Source organism: Mobula hypostoma, chromosome 5 (assembly GCF_963921235.1).
Source record: "Mobula hypostoma chromosome 5, sMobHyp1.1, whole genome shotgun sequence".
NCBI classification, from domain to species: Eukaryota; Metazoa; Chordata; class Chondrichthyes; order Myliobatiformes; family Myliobatidae; genus Mobula; species Mobula hypostoma.
In genome coordinates, this window is record NC_086101.1 from 1,190,381 (window position 1) to 1,204,685 (window position 14,305).

At 45.9% G+C, this 14,305-nt stretch overlaps 1 protein-coding gene across 2 annotated transcripts in view; it reads left to right on the forward strand.

Moving 5' to 3' along the window:
- Positions 1-2,165, forward strand: part of LOC134346069 (V-set and immunoglobulin domain-containing protein 1-like) — an 80,956-nt gene extending 78,791 nt beyond the window's left edge. For both annotated transcript variants that reach the window (XM_063047364.1, XM_063047365.1), the window contains one exon: positions 1,624-2,165. The gene's annotated coding sequence lies outside the window, so the exon portion shown is untranslated. The remainder of the gene's footprint in view (positions 1-1,623) is intronic.
- Positions 2,166-14,305: the final 12,140 nt, after the last annotated feature.

The following is a 14,305-nucleotide window of genomic DNA, read 5'->3' on the forward strand; positions in this document are numbered from 1 at the left end:
CTCACACAGTTACCATCACCACTCTCACCATCACCATCACCACTCACACTATCACCAACACCACTCACACCATCACCACTCAATCACCATCACAACTCACACAGTTACCATCACCACTCACACTATCACCATCACCACTCTCACCATCACCATCACCACTCACACCATCACCATCACCACTCACACCATCACCACTCAATCACCATCACAACTCACACAGTTACCATCACCACTCACACTATCACCATCACCACTCTCACCATCACCATCACCACTCACACCATCACCATCACCACTCACACTATCGCCATCACCACTCTCACCATCACCATCACCACTCACACCATCACCACTCACACCATCACCACTCAATATCACAACTCACACAGTTACCATCACCACTCTCACCATCACCATCACCACTCACACTATCACCATCACCACTCACACCATCACCATCACCACTCAATCACCATCACAACTCACACAGTTACCATCACCACTCACACTATCACCATCACCACTCACACCATCCCCATCACCACTCACACCATCACCACTCAATCACCATCACAACTCACACAGTTACCATCACCACTCACACCATCACCATCACCACTCACACCATCACCACTCACACTATCACCATCACCACTCTCACCATCACCACTCACACCATCACCATCACCACTCACACTATCACCATCACCACTCTCACCATCACCATCACCACTCACACCATCACCATCACCACTCACACCATCACCACTCAATCACCATCACAACTCACACAGTTACCATCACCACTCTCACCATCACCATCACCACTCACACTATCACCATCACCACTCACACCATCACCACTCAATCACCATCACAACTCACACAGTTACCATCATCACTCACACCATCACCATCACCACTCACACCATCACCACTCAATCACCATCACAACTCACACAGTTACCATCACCACTCACACTATCACCATCACCACTCACACCATCACCATCACCACTCACACCATCACCACTCAATCACCATCACAACTCACACAGTTACCATCACCACTCACACTATCACCATCACCACTCTCACCATCACCATCACCACTCACACCATCACCACTCAATCACCATCACAACTCACACAGTTACCATCACCACTCTCACCATCACCATCACCACTCACACCATCACCATCACCACTCACACCATCACCACTCAATCACCATCACAACTCACACAGTTACCATCACCACTCACACCATCACCATCACCACTCACTCACCATCACAACTCACACAGTTACCATCACCACTCACACTATCACCATCACCACTCACACCATCACCACTCAATCACCATCACAACTCACACAGTTACCATCAGCACTCACACTATCACCATCGCAATTCACACCATCAACATCTGCATTAACACCATCACCATTAATGCACCATCAGCAATGGCATTATCACCTTCAGCACTCATTCCGTCAATATTCTCGCCACACCACTGATACCGGGGCGAAGTTAAGATGGCGCCAAAAGGCAGCTCCTTTGCTTGTATCTTCAGAAATAGCTTTATTTCTATCTTTGACATCTCTTTTGTTCCTTTTCAGGGTTAGGGGGGTTCTTCTGAAGACCTTGACCTGGAGTTACAATCTGACTTTGGATATTTGCGGGAGTGGGACCCACTCTCAGGGCCTCTCGACCGACCACTTTTTGATATCCCAAGGACGTGGCCTGGAAGACGAACACACCTTCAGAGTTCCAGGATTTTGTGGCTCTGGGGACATGCTGATTCGAGGCTGGTGCCCCTGACTGAAGCGTCGCGGAACATTAGGAGCAGTGTGTTAGCTATCGGGCGTTGTGTGCCCGGAGAGCTGCGCCTTTTTGCTGCCGACTCTCTGGGCACAGAGCTTGGAAAAAGCGACGCAACAGACTTTTAATATCGTAAATCAGCGAGTTGTTTGTTATGTCTCCCCTCTCGCTGTGAAACGGGGACGCCTCTTTCTCCCTTATTAGGGAGAGAGAGAGCCTGTGGTATGTCGAACGAGTAGTCTTTGGGGTACTGCAAGTCTGTGTCTTTACTGATGCCTCATTGCACGCTTGAGTGCTCGGTGAAGGATGCAGATGCTTTTTAACTGCTGGGGGTTAGGGAGTTACTGCCTTGCTGGTGCTGGTGCTTGGGAGGGGGACTTGGCGGGGGGCTTTGGGGTTCTAATGTTTTAACTGTCATTCAGTTTTTGGGGCACTCCTCTGTTTTCGTGGATGTCTGCGAAGAAAAAGAATTTCATTATGTATATTGTAGACATTTCTCTGACATTAAATGAACCTATTGAAACCTATTGATAGCATCATGATGAGTATTCACCACTCACACTATCTCAATCACCTCTCATACAATCAACATCACCAGACACACCATCACCGATCATAGTGTCACATTGACCACTCACACCATCACCATTGTCATTCACACCATCACCACTCAAACAATCACCATAGTGTCACATTCAGCGCTCACACCGTCACCATCGTCATTCGCACCATCACCAAACAATCACCACCCACAGTGTCACATTCAGCACTCACACCATCACCATCGTCATTCACACCATCACCTCTCACACAATCACCATCAACAGACACATCATCAACACTCACACCATTACCATCATCATTTGCACCACCACCATCACTGTCACCTCTCACACAATCACCATCAACAGACACATCATCACCACTCACACCATCACCATCGTCATTCACACCATCACCTCTCACACAATCACCATCAACAGACACATCATCACCACTCACAGCGTCACATTCACCACTCACACCATCACCATCGTCATTCACACCATCACCTCTCACACAATCACCATCAACAGACACACAATCACCACTCACAGCGTCACCGTCATTCACACCATCACCTCTCACACAATCACCATCAACAGACACACAATCACCACTCACACCATCACCATCGTCATTCACATCATCACCTCTCACACAATCACCATCAACAGACATATCATCACCACTCACACCATCACCATTGTCATTCACACCATCACCACTCAAACAATCACCATAGTGTCACATTCAGCGCTCACACCGTCACCATCGTCATTCGCACCATCACCAAACAATCACCACCCACAGTGTCACATTCAGCACTCACACCATCACCATCGTCATTCACACCATCACCTCTCACACAATCACCATCAACAGACACATCATCAACACTCACACCATTACCATCATCATTTGCACCACCACCATCACTGTCACCTCTCACACAATCACCATCAACAGACACATCATCACCACTCACACCATCACCATCGTCATTCACACCATCACCTCTCACACAATCACCATCAACAGACACATCATCACCACTCACAGCGTCACATTCACCACTCACACCATCACCATCGTCATTCACACCATCACCTCTCACACAATCACCATCAACAGACACACAATCACCACTCACAGCGTCACCGTCATTCACACCATCACCTCTCACACAATCACCATCAACAGACACATCATCACCACTCACAGCGTCACATTCACCACTCACACCATCACCATCGTCATTCACACCATCACCTCTCACACAATCACCATCAACAGACACATCATTACCACTCACACCATCACCATCGTCATTCACACCATCACCTCTCACACAATCACCGTTAACAGACACATCATCACTACTCACACCGTCACCATCGTCATTCACACCATCACCTCTCACACAATCACCATCAACAGACACACAATCACCACTCACACCATCACCATCGTCATTCACACCATCACCTTTCACACAATCACCATCAACAGACACATCATCAACACTCACACCATCACCATCGTCATTCACACCATCACCTTTCACACAATCACCATCAACAGACACATCATCACCACTCACACCGTCACCATCGTCATTCACACCATCACCTCTCACACAATCACCATCAACAGACACACAATCACCACTCACAGCGTCACCGTCATTCACACCATCACCTCTCACACAATCACCATCAACAGACACACAATCACCACTCACACCATCACCATCGTCATTCACATCATCACCTCTCACACAATCACCATCAACAGACACATCATTACCACTCACACCATCACCATCGTCATTCACACCATCACCTCTCACACAATCACCATCAACAGACACATCATCACCACTCACACCATCACCATCGTCATTCACACCATCACCTTTCACACAATCACCATCAACAGACACATCATCACCACTCACAGCGTCACATTCACCACTCACACCATCACCATCGTCATTCACACCATCACCTCTCACACAATCACCGTCAACAGACACATCATCACCACTCACACCGTCACCATCGTCATTCACACCATCACCTCTCACACAATCACCATCAACAGACACACAATCACCACTCACACCATCACCATCGTCATTCACACCATCACCTCTCACACAATCACCATCAACAGACACACAATCACCACTCACACCAACAGCATCACAACTCACACCATAACCATCACTATTAACACACTATCACTCACACAATCACCACTCAAAGAACATAGAAACCTGCAGCACACAAGCCCTTTGGCCCACAATGCTGTGTGAACTATGCATCCTACTCAATACGTGGAACTATAACGTTGAGGCCATTCCAGAGACTTGGATGACACGGGCAGGACTGGCTGCTGAGTGTGCTGGGGTTTAGATGTTTCCAAATGGTGAGGGAGGGAGGCACAGGAGGTGGGGGACTGGCACTGCTAATCATTTATGGATTTATGGAATCCGTTACCACATACAGCTGTGGAGGCCCGATCATTGAGGGTGTTTAAGGAGGAGATTGATAGGTATCTAATTAGTCAGGGTATCAAGGGGTATGGGGAAAAAGCCGGAAATTGGAACTAGATGGGAGAATAGTTTAGCTCATGGTGGAGTGGCGGAGCAGACTCGATGGGCCGAATGGCCTATCTCCGCTCCTTTGGCTTGTGATCTTGTGATCAGGAATAGTACCAGGGCTGTAGAAAATAAGGAGACCATGGAGGGATTGTCTACTGAGTCATTGTGTGTGGAAGTCACAATGGAAGGGGGCAATAACTACTGGGTATTTGTATAGACCCTCAGTCGTAAAAGAGACATTGCGGAGCAGATAGAGAAGCAGATTCTGGAATGGTGCAATAATAATAGGGTTGTTGTGATGGGATATTTTAACTTTCCTAATACTGGAATCAACTTAGTGCAAGCGGTTTAGATGGGGTGGAGTTTGTTAGGTGTGTTCAGGAAGGTTTCCTGACACAATATGTAGATAAGCCAACTGCAGGAGAGGCTGTACTTGAGCTGGTATTGGGAAATGAAACTAGTCAGGTGTCAGATCTCTCGGTGGGAGAGCATTTTGGAGTTAGTGATCACATCTCTATCTCTTTTATCATACCACTGGAGAGGGATAGGAGCAGACAATTTGAGAAAACATTTAATTGAGGTAGGGGGAAACATGATGCTATTAGGCAGGAACTTGGGAACATAAATTGGGAGCAGATGTTCTCAGGGAAATGCACGGCGGCATTGAAGAGGGTCAGAGGAGGTTTGCAAGTATGATTCCAGGAAAGAAAGGGTTATCATACAAGGAACCTTTGATGTCTCTGGGTCCGTACTTGCTGGAATTAGAACCATAGAATCATAGAAACTACAGTACAGAAACAGGCCTTTTGGCCCTTCTTGGCTGTGCCGAACCATATTCCTACCCTCACTGGCATGTAGCACAGGTAGCAATCCTGAGATTACCACCCTCGAGGTCCTGCTTTTCAACTTCCTACCAAGCTCTCTATACTCACTCTCCAGGACCTCCTCACTCTTCCTTGCTATGTCATTGGTACCGATGTGCACCACGACATCTGGCTGGTCACCCTCCCACTTCAGAATGTCATGCAATCGATCAGAGACATCCTTAACCCTGGCACCCGGGAGGCAACAAACCATCCTAGATTCTCTGTCACGACCACAGAACCTCCTATCTGTACCTCTAACTATCGAGTCCCCTATCACTACCGCTCTCCTCTTTTCCACCCTCCCTTCTGCACTGCAGAGCCAGACTCAGTGCCAGAGATCCGGCTACTGCAGCTTGTCCCAGGTAGGTCACCCCCCCAACAGTATCCAATGCGGTATACTTGTTGTTGAGGGGAATGGCCACAGGGGAACCCTGCTCTGCCTGCCCTTTCCTCTTCCCTCGCCCGACAGTGACCCAATTTCCTGTCCTCTGCTCCTTTGGTGTAACTACCTCCCTGTAGCTACTATCTATAATCTCTTCATTCTCCCGAATGATCCGCAGGTCATCCAGCTCCTGCTCCAGTTCCCTAACGCGGTTTGTTAGGAGCTGTCTCACTCTGACTCAGTCCACTCCGACGATGGCCGCTGTATATGGTGGTCTGCTTTTAAACCTTGGCGTGCTACGTCACACGCCTGCGCAGGTCAGACCCTTCTCCCCAGCAGTGTTAAACAAAAAACAACTTTTTCTTCCCGATTTCTTCCACTCGCTTCTTCAGCCGTTTGCTTCGACTGAAACAAGAACCGTTGAAATTCAGAAAGATGAGGGGGGGATCTCATTGAAACCTTTCGAATATTGAAAGGACTAGACAGAGTAGATGTGAGAAAGATGTCTTCCATGGTAGGGAAGTCTAGGATGAGGGCACAGCCTCAGGATAGAGGGGTGCCCTTTCAAAAAAGAGATGTGGAGACATTTCTTTAGCCAAAGAGTGGTGAATTTGTGGAATTTGTTGCCACATGCAGCTGTGGAGGCCAGGTCGTTGGGTGTATTTAAGGCAGAGATTGATAGTTTCTTGATTGAACATGGCATCAAAGGTTACAGGGAGAAGGCTGGGAACTGGGATTGAGGAGGAGATAGAAAAAATGGATCAGCCATGATTGAATGGCAGAGCAGATTCGATGGGCCAGATGGCTGAATTCTGCTCCTATGTCTTATGGTCTTATGGCAGATATGTGGCAAATGTTTAGAGAACATGGCAATCTGCATGGGTATGTTCCACTGAGGCAGGGAAAAGTATGGCAGAGTAAAAGAACCATAGATTTACAAAGAATGTAGAAAATCCAGTTAAGAAGAAAAGCTTATGGAAGCTTAAGGTACTGATAGAGCTCTAGAAAATTACAAGGGTGCCAGGAATAAATTTGGAGGGCTAGAAGGGGCCATGAGAAGGCCTTGGCGAGCAGGATTATGGAAAACCCCAAGGCACTCTGCAAGTATATGACGAGCAAGAGGATGAGCCATGTGAGAATAGGACCAAACAGGAGCGAGAGAGGAAACATATGCATGGGGTTGGAGGAGGTAGTGGAGGTACTTAATGGATACGTTGCTTCAGTATTCACCAGTGAAAAGGACCTTGGCGATTGTGGGAATGACTTACAGAGGACTGAAATGCTTGAGTGTATATACATTAAGAAAAAGGATTTGCTGGAGCTTTTGAATGGTATTCAGTTAGATAAGTCACCTGGACCTGACAAGATTTACTCCAGGCTACTGTAGGATGTGACGGAGGAGACTGCTGAGCCTCTGGCGATGATCTTTGCATCATCAATAGGGACTGGAGAATTGTAAGGTTGCAAACATTGTTCCCTTGTTCAAGAAGGGAGCAGAGATAACCCAGGAAATTATAGACCATTGAGTCTTACTTCAGTGCAGGACAAGATGTTGGAGAAGGTTCAGAAAGGCAAAATTTATGAGGATTTAGAGAGACATAATCAGATTAGGAATAGCCAGCCCGGCTTTGCCAAGGGCAGGTCGTGCCTTATGAACCTGATTGAATTCTTTGTGGATGTGACTAAACACATTGATGAAGGTAGAGCAGTGGATGTAGTTTCTAGATTTCATTAAGGTATTTGATTAGGTTCCCAATGCAAGGCTCATTCAGAAAGTAATGAGACATGGGATCCAAGGAGACCTTACTTTGTGGATCCAGAATTGGCTTGCACACAGAAGGCAAAGGGTGGTTGTGAATGGTTTGTATTCTGCATGGAGGACAGTGACCAATGGTGTCCCACAGGGATCTGTTCTGGGACTCCCCCTCTTTGTGATTTTATAAATGACCTGGATGAGGAACTAGGAGGGTGGGTTAGTAAGTTTGCTGATGATACATAAGTTGGGAGAGTTGTGGATAGTCTGGAGGGCTGTCAGAGGTTATAGGAGGACATCAATAGGATGCAGAACTGGGCTGAGAAATGGCAGATGGAATTAAACCCAGATAATTGTGTAGTAGTTCATTTCGGTAGGTCAAATTTGAAGACAGAATATCATATTGGCAGTGTGGAGGATCAGCAAGATCTTGGGGTCCGCGTCCATAGGACACTCAAAGCTGCTGTGAAAGTTGACAGTGCTTGGAAGTAGGTACAAGGGGGATGTCAGAGGTAAGTTTTTCATCAGAGAGTGGTGGTTGTGTGGAATGCACTGCCAGCAACGGTGGTAGAGGTGGATATAATAGGGTCTTTTAAGAGCCTCTTAGATAGGTGCATGGAGCTTAGAAAAATAGAGAGGTATGCGGTAGGGAAATTCTAGGCAGTTTCTAAATTAGGTTACATGGTCGGCACAACATTGTGGTCTGAAGGGCCTGTAATATGCTGTAATATCCTGCATATGTATGTTCTCTGTGCTATGTAATTGGATAGTATGCTTTCGCAAATAAAACAAAGTGCAGTGTTTTACGTTTAATGAAACCCATAACACATTTTGTTGAACTCCAAAACCAAAACCTAAACATGAAATTGTGCAATAACATCATGTCAGAGGAAACTCTTAAAGTGAAACTCAATGTTGGTGGTTGTGAATGATGTACATATATCTCAGTTACGACGAATGATTGACGGTAGAAGGAGATGAGTTACTAACTTCAAACTTTCTGCATAATCATTCAAAGGGCTGACCTGCATGTGCATGTAACGAGAGCTGTATAATTCATCTCCTTCTAACTTAGGCCACGAACCTATCAATCACCCCTGCTGTGGACACTTTCTGGGGTCCAAGATCCGTATGCTCCACGACCGCCGGACTAAGTGTGTAAATGTAGGAGCGGACTATGTTGAAAAATAAATGTGCTAGGTTTTTAAAAATTGACTCCTTCTACCTTAGGCCACGAACTTATCAATCACCCCTCGTATGTTACCCTGCACAGCAGCCCCCCACCCTCAACCAATTTGCTAAAACAGCCATTGTGAGCCTGTGTGGAGCTGGGACGAGCTGCCCGACTTGGGTCCTGTGCTCCATAGGTGGAGGAACAGCAGGAGCCTTTGGCTCATCCAGAGATGCACTGACACGCTGATGGTCATGTTGTGACATCAGGGAGCATGGTAGCAGAATACTCCAAGTACTGGTGGGCTGGTGTAATGCGATCTACTGAAATATGCTCAAGTTTACCCCTCAAATCGAGTCTTTTCTTCCCATTCCAAAACAAAGAATGAGCCATTGTAAGTGGCGGGCGGGGTGGGGGGGGGCGCTTAGCGGGTGCTTGTGTGTGTCATGGGGGATGAAAACGAACGAGGTAGAACATAGGTCAACAGGAACCCAGGAATGCTGTACGCTAGGATGGGAGCTCGGAATAGGTGAAAAGGAATTGAATTTACTAAGGAGGAAGGAACGCTGTTGAGAGACCAACCGGGTGGTCATGGCATCAGGGATGAAATCGCCTGGCATTCATAACAGCTGCCCGTTCACTGGCTCAGCCACGGATAACCGCAGGTCCTCTTCTGAAGCAGTTCTGAGCCACAGCAGGACACATGGGAGACAATCATGCCAACACTCATTGGGCAGGGAGGCCCTCAGAGCAGCCTTTAAGGAGCAGTGAAACTGTTCCATTGCCATTGGTCTGTGGGTGATACACTGTGGTGTGATGTATCCTAATGCCAAGACTCTGGACAATCACAGCCCAGAGGTCTGAAATGAATTGGGGACTTGTAAATATGACTTCCGGTAAGATGGCGGTGCATTTGAACGTAGCAACCTCTCGGGGGTACATTCTTCTTTTTAAGATGTGTTTCTTATGGTTGTAAGACTATACTATACTATACTCCAAGATCAACCAGTAAAGCAGATCTACCAATTCAATTGAATTGAAATGTATTGACTTTATTACTTCCATCCTTCATATACATGAGGAGTAAAAATCTTTACCTTCTGTTTCCTTCTAAAAGTGCAATGTGCATTTTATAGTAATTTATAATAAATAGTATATACAACAAAATAATTATGGGAGATTTCAACATGCAGGACGATTGGGAAAATCAGGTTGGAAATGGATCTCAAGAGAGAGAGCTTGATAAATGCCTACAAGATGGCTTTTTAGAGCAATTTGTAGTTGAGCCTTCTAGGGGATCAGCAATACTGGATTGGGTGTCATGTAATAAACCAAAGGGATTTAGGGAGCTTTAAGTAAAATAACTCTGAGGAGGCAGTGATCACAATATGATTGAGTTCAACCTGCAATTTGATAGGGAGAAAGTAAAGTCTGATGCAGCAGTATTTCAGTGGAGTAAGAGAAATTACAGTGAGAGAGAGGTGTTGGCCAGAGTAAATTGGAAACAGTTGCTGGCAGGGATATCAGCAGAGCAGCAACGGCGTGCGTTTCTGGGAAAAAATGAGGAAGGTGCAGGACATGTTTATTCCAAAAATGAAGAAATACTCAAATAGCAAAATAGTGCAACCGTGGCTAAGTAAGAGTTTGGCACGGACTAGAAGGGCCGAGATGGCCTGTTTCCGTGCTGTAATTGTTATATGGTTATATGGTTACATGGCTGACAAGGGAAGTCAAAGCTAATGTAAAAACAGAGAGAAAACAACAAAGCAAAAAATACGGGGAAGATAGAGGATTGAGAAGTTTTTAAAAACTTACAGAGATCAACTAAAAGAATTATTAGAAGGGAAAGATGAAATATGAAAGCTAGCTAGCAAATAATATCAAAGTGGATAGGAAAAGCTTTTTCAAGAATGTTAAAAATAGAAGAGAAATGAGAGTGGATATGGGACAGCTAGAAAATGATGCAGGAGAAATAATAACGGGGGGCGGGGTAGGAGATGGCAGATGAACTCAATGGGTATTTTGCACCAGTCTTCACTGTAGAAGACACTAGCAGTGTGCCAGATGTTGAAGGGTGTGAGGGAAGAGAAGTGGGTGTAGTTACTGTTACAAGGGAGAAGGTGCTCAAAAAGCTGAAAGACCAAAGGGTACCTTAGTCACCCGGACCAGATGAATCAGAAAACCTACAGCACAATACACGTCCTTGGCCCACAAAGCTGTGCCGAACATGTCCTTACGAGCTACCTAGGCTTACACATAGCCCTCTATTTTTCAAAGCTCCATGTAGCTATCCAGGAGTCTCTTAAAAGACCTTATTGTTTCCGCTTCCACCACCGACGCCGGCAGCTCATTCCACGCACTCACCACTCTCTGTGTAAAAAACTTACCCCTGACATCTCCTCTGTACCTACTCCCCAGCACCTTAAAACTGTACGCTCATGTGTTAGCCAATTCAGCCCTGGGAAAAAGCCTCTGATTATCCACACGATCAATGCCTCTCATTATCTTGTACACCTCTACCAGGTCACCTCTCATCCTCTGTTGCTCCAAGGAGAAAAGGCCGAGTTCACTCAACCTATTCTCATAAGGCATGCTCCCCAATCCAGGCAACATCCTTGTAAATCTCCTCTGCACCCTTTCTATGGTTTCCACATCTTTCCTGTAGTGACGCGACCAGAACTGAGCACAGTACTCCAAGTGGGGTCTGACCAGGGTCCTATATAGCTGCAACATTACCTCTCAGCTCTTGAACTCAATTCCACGGCTGATGAAGGCCAATGCACCATATGCCTTTTTAACCACAGAGTCAACCTGCGTAGCAGCTTTGAGTTTCCTATGGACTCGGAAACTAAGATCCCTCTGATCCTCCACATTGCCAAGAGTCTTATCATTAATACTATATTCTGCCATCATATTTGACCTACCAAAAAGAACTACCTCACACTTATCTGGGTTGAACTCCATCTGCCACTTCTCTGCCGAGTTTTGCATCCTATCAATTTCCGATTGTAACCACTGACAGCCCTCCATACTATCCACGACACTTCCAACCTTTGTGTCATCAGCAAATTTACTAACCCAACCCTCCACTTCCTCATCCAAGTCATTTAAAAAATCACAAAGAGTAGGGGTCCCAGAACAGATCCCTGAGGCACACCACTGGTCACCGGCCTCCATGCAGAATATGATCCATCTACAACCTCTCTTTGCCTTCCATGGGCAAGCCAGTTCTGGATCCACAAAGCAATGTCCCCTTGGATCCCATGCCTCCTTACTTTCTCAATCAGCTTTGCATGGGGTACCTTATCAAATGCCTTGCTGAAATCCAAAAACACTACATCATCAACCTACCTTCATCAATATGTTTCGTCACATCCTTAAAAAGTTCAGTCAGGCTTGCAAGGCACGATCTGCCTTTCACAAAACCATGCTGACTATTCCTAATCATATTATGCCTCTCCAAATGTTCATAAATCCTGCCTCTTAGAATCTTCTCCTACAACTTACGAACCACTGAAGTAAGACTCACTGGCCTATAATTTCCTGGGCTATCTCTACTCCATTTCTTGAATAAGGGAACAACATCTGCAACCCTCCAATCCTCTGGAACCTCTCCCATCCCCATTGATGATGAAAATATCATTGCCAGAGGCTCAGCAATCTCCTCTCTTGCTTCCCACAGTCGCCCACAATACATCCCGTCTGGTCCTGGTGACTTGAAGCTTTCAAAAAGCACCAGCACATCCTCTTCCTTAATATCTACATGCTCAAGCTTTTCAGACTGCTGCAAGTCATCCCTATAAGTGCCAAGATCCTTTTCCATAGTGAATACTGAAGTAAAGTATTCATTAAGTACCTCTGCTATTTCCTCCGGTTCCATACACACTTTTCCACTGTCACACTTGATTGGTCCTACTCTCTCACATCTTATCCTCTTGCTCTTTACTTGTAGAATGCCTTGGGATTTTCCTTAATCCTGTCTGCCAAGGCCTTCTCATGGCCCCTTCTGGCTCTCCTAATTTCATTCTTAAGCTTCTTCCTGCGAGCCTTATAATCTCCCAGATCTCTATCATTACCTAGTTTTTTGAACCTTTCGTAAGCTCGTCTTTTCGTCTTGACTCGATTTAAAACAGCCTTTGTACACCACGGTTCCTGTACCTTATCATCCCTTCCCTGTCTCAGTGCAACGTATCTACACAGAACCCCACAAAAATATCCCCTGAAAATTTGCCACATTTTTTCTGCACATTTCCCTGAGAACATCTGTTTCCAATTTATGTTTCCAAGCTCCTCCCTGATAGCCTCATATTTCCTCTTACTCCAATTAAACGTTTCCCTAAATTGCCTGTTCCTATCTCTTTCCAATGCTATGGTACAGCAGAAAGAATTATGATCACTTTCTCCAAAATGCTCTCCTACTGAGAGACCTGACACCCGACCAGGTTCATTTCCCAATACCAGATCAAGTACAGCCTCTCCTCTGGTAGGCTTATCTACATATTGTGTCAGGAAACCTTCCTGAACACACCTAACAAACTCCATCCCATCTAAACCCTTCGCTCAAGGGAGATGCCAATCAATATTTGGGAAATTAAAATCTCCCACCACAATAACCCTGTTATTATTACACCTCTGCAGATTCTGTCTCCCCTCCTTGATGTCCCTGTTACTATTGGGTGGTCTATAAAAAACACCCAGTAGAGTTATTGACACCTTCCTATTCCTAACTTCCACCCACAGAGACTCCGTAGACAACCCCTCCATGACTTCCTCCTTTTCTGCAGCCGTGACACTATCTCTGATCAACAGTGCCATGCCCCCACCTCTTTTGCCTCCCTCCCTGTCCTTTCTGAAGCATCTAAAGCCTGGGACTTGAAGTAGCCATTCCTGCCCCTGCACCATCCAAGTCTCTGTAATGGCCACAACATCATAGCTCCAAGTGCTGATCCATGCTTTAACCGCATCTGCTTTGTTCATAACACTCCTCGCATTAAAATAGACATAAGAACATAAGAAATAGGAGCAGGAGTAGGTCATCCGGCCCATTGAGCCTGCCTCACCATTCAATAAAATCATGGCTGATCTGTCCGTAAACTCATCTCCATCTACCTGCCTTTTCCCTATAACCCGTAATTCCCTTACTATATAAAAACCTATCTA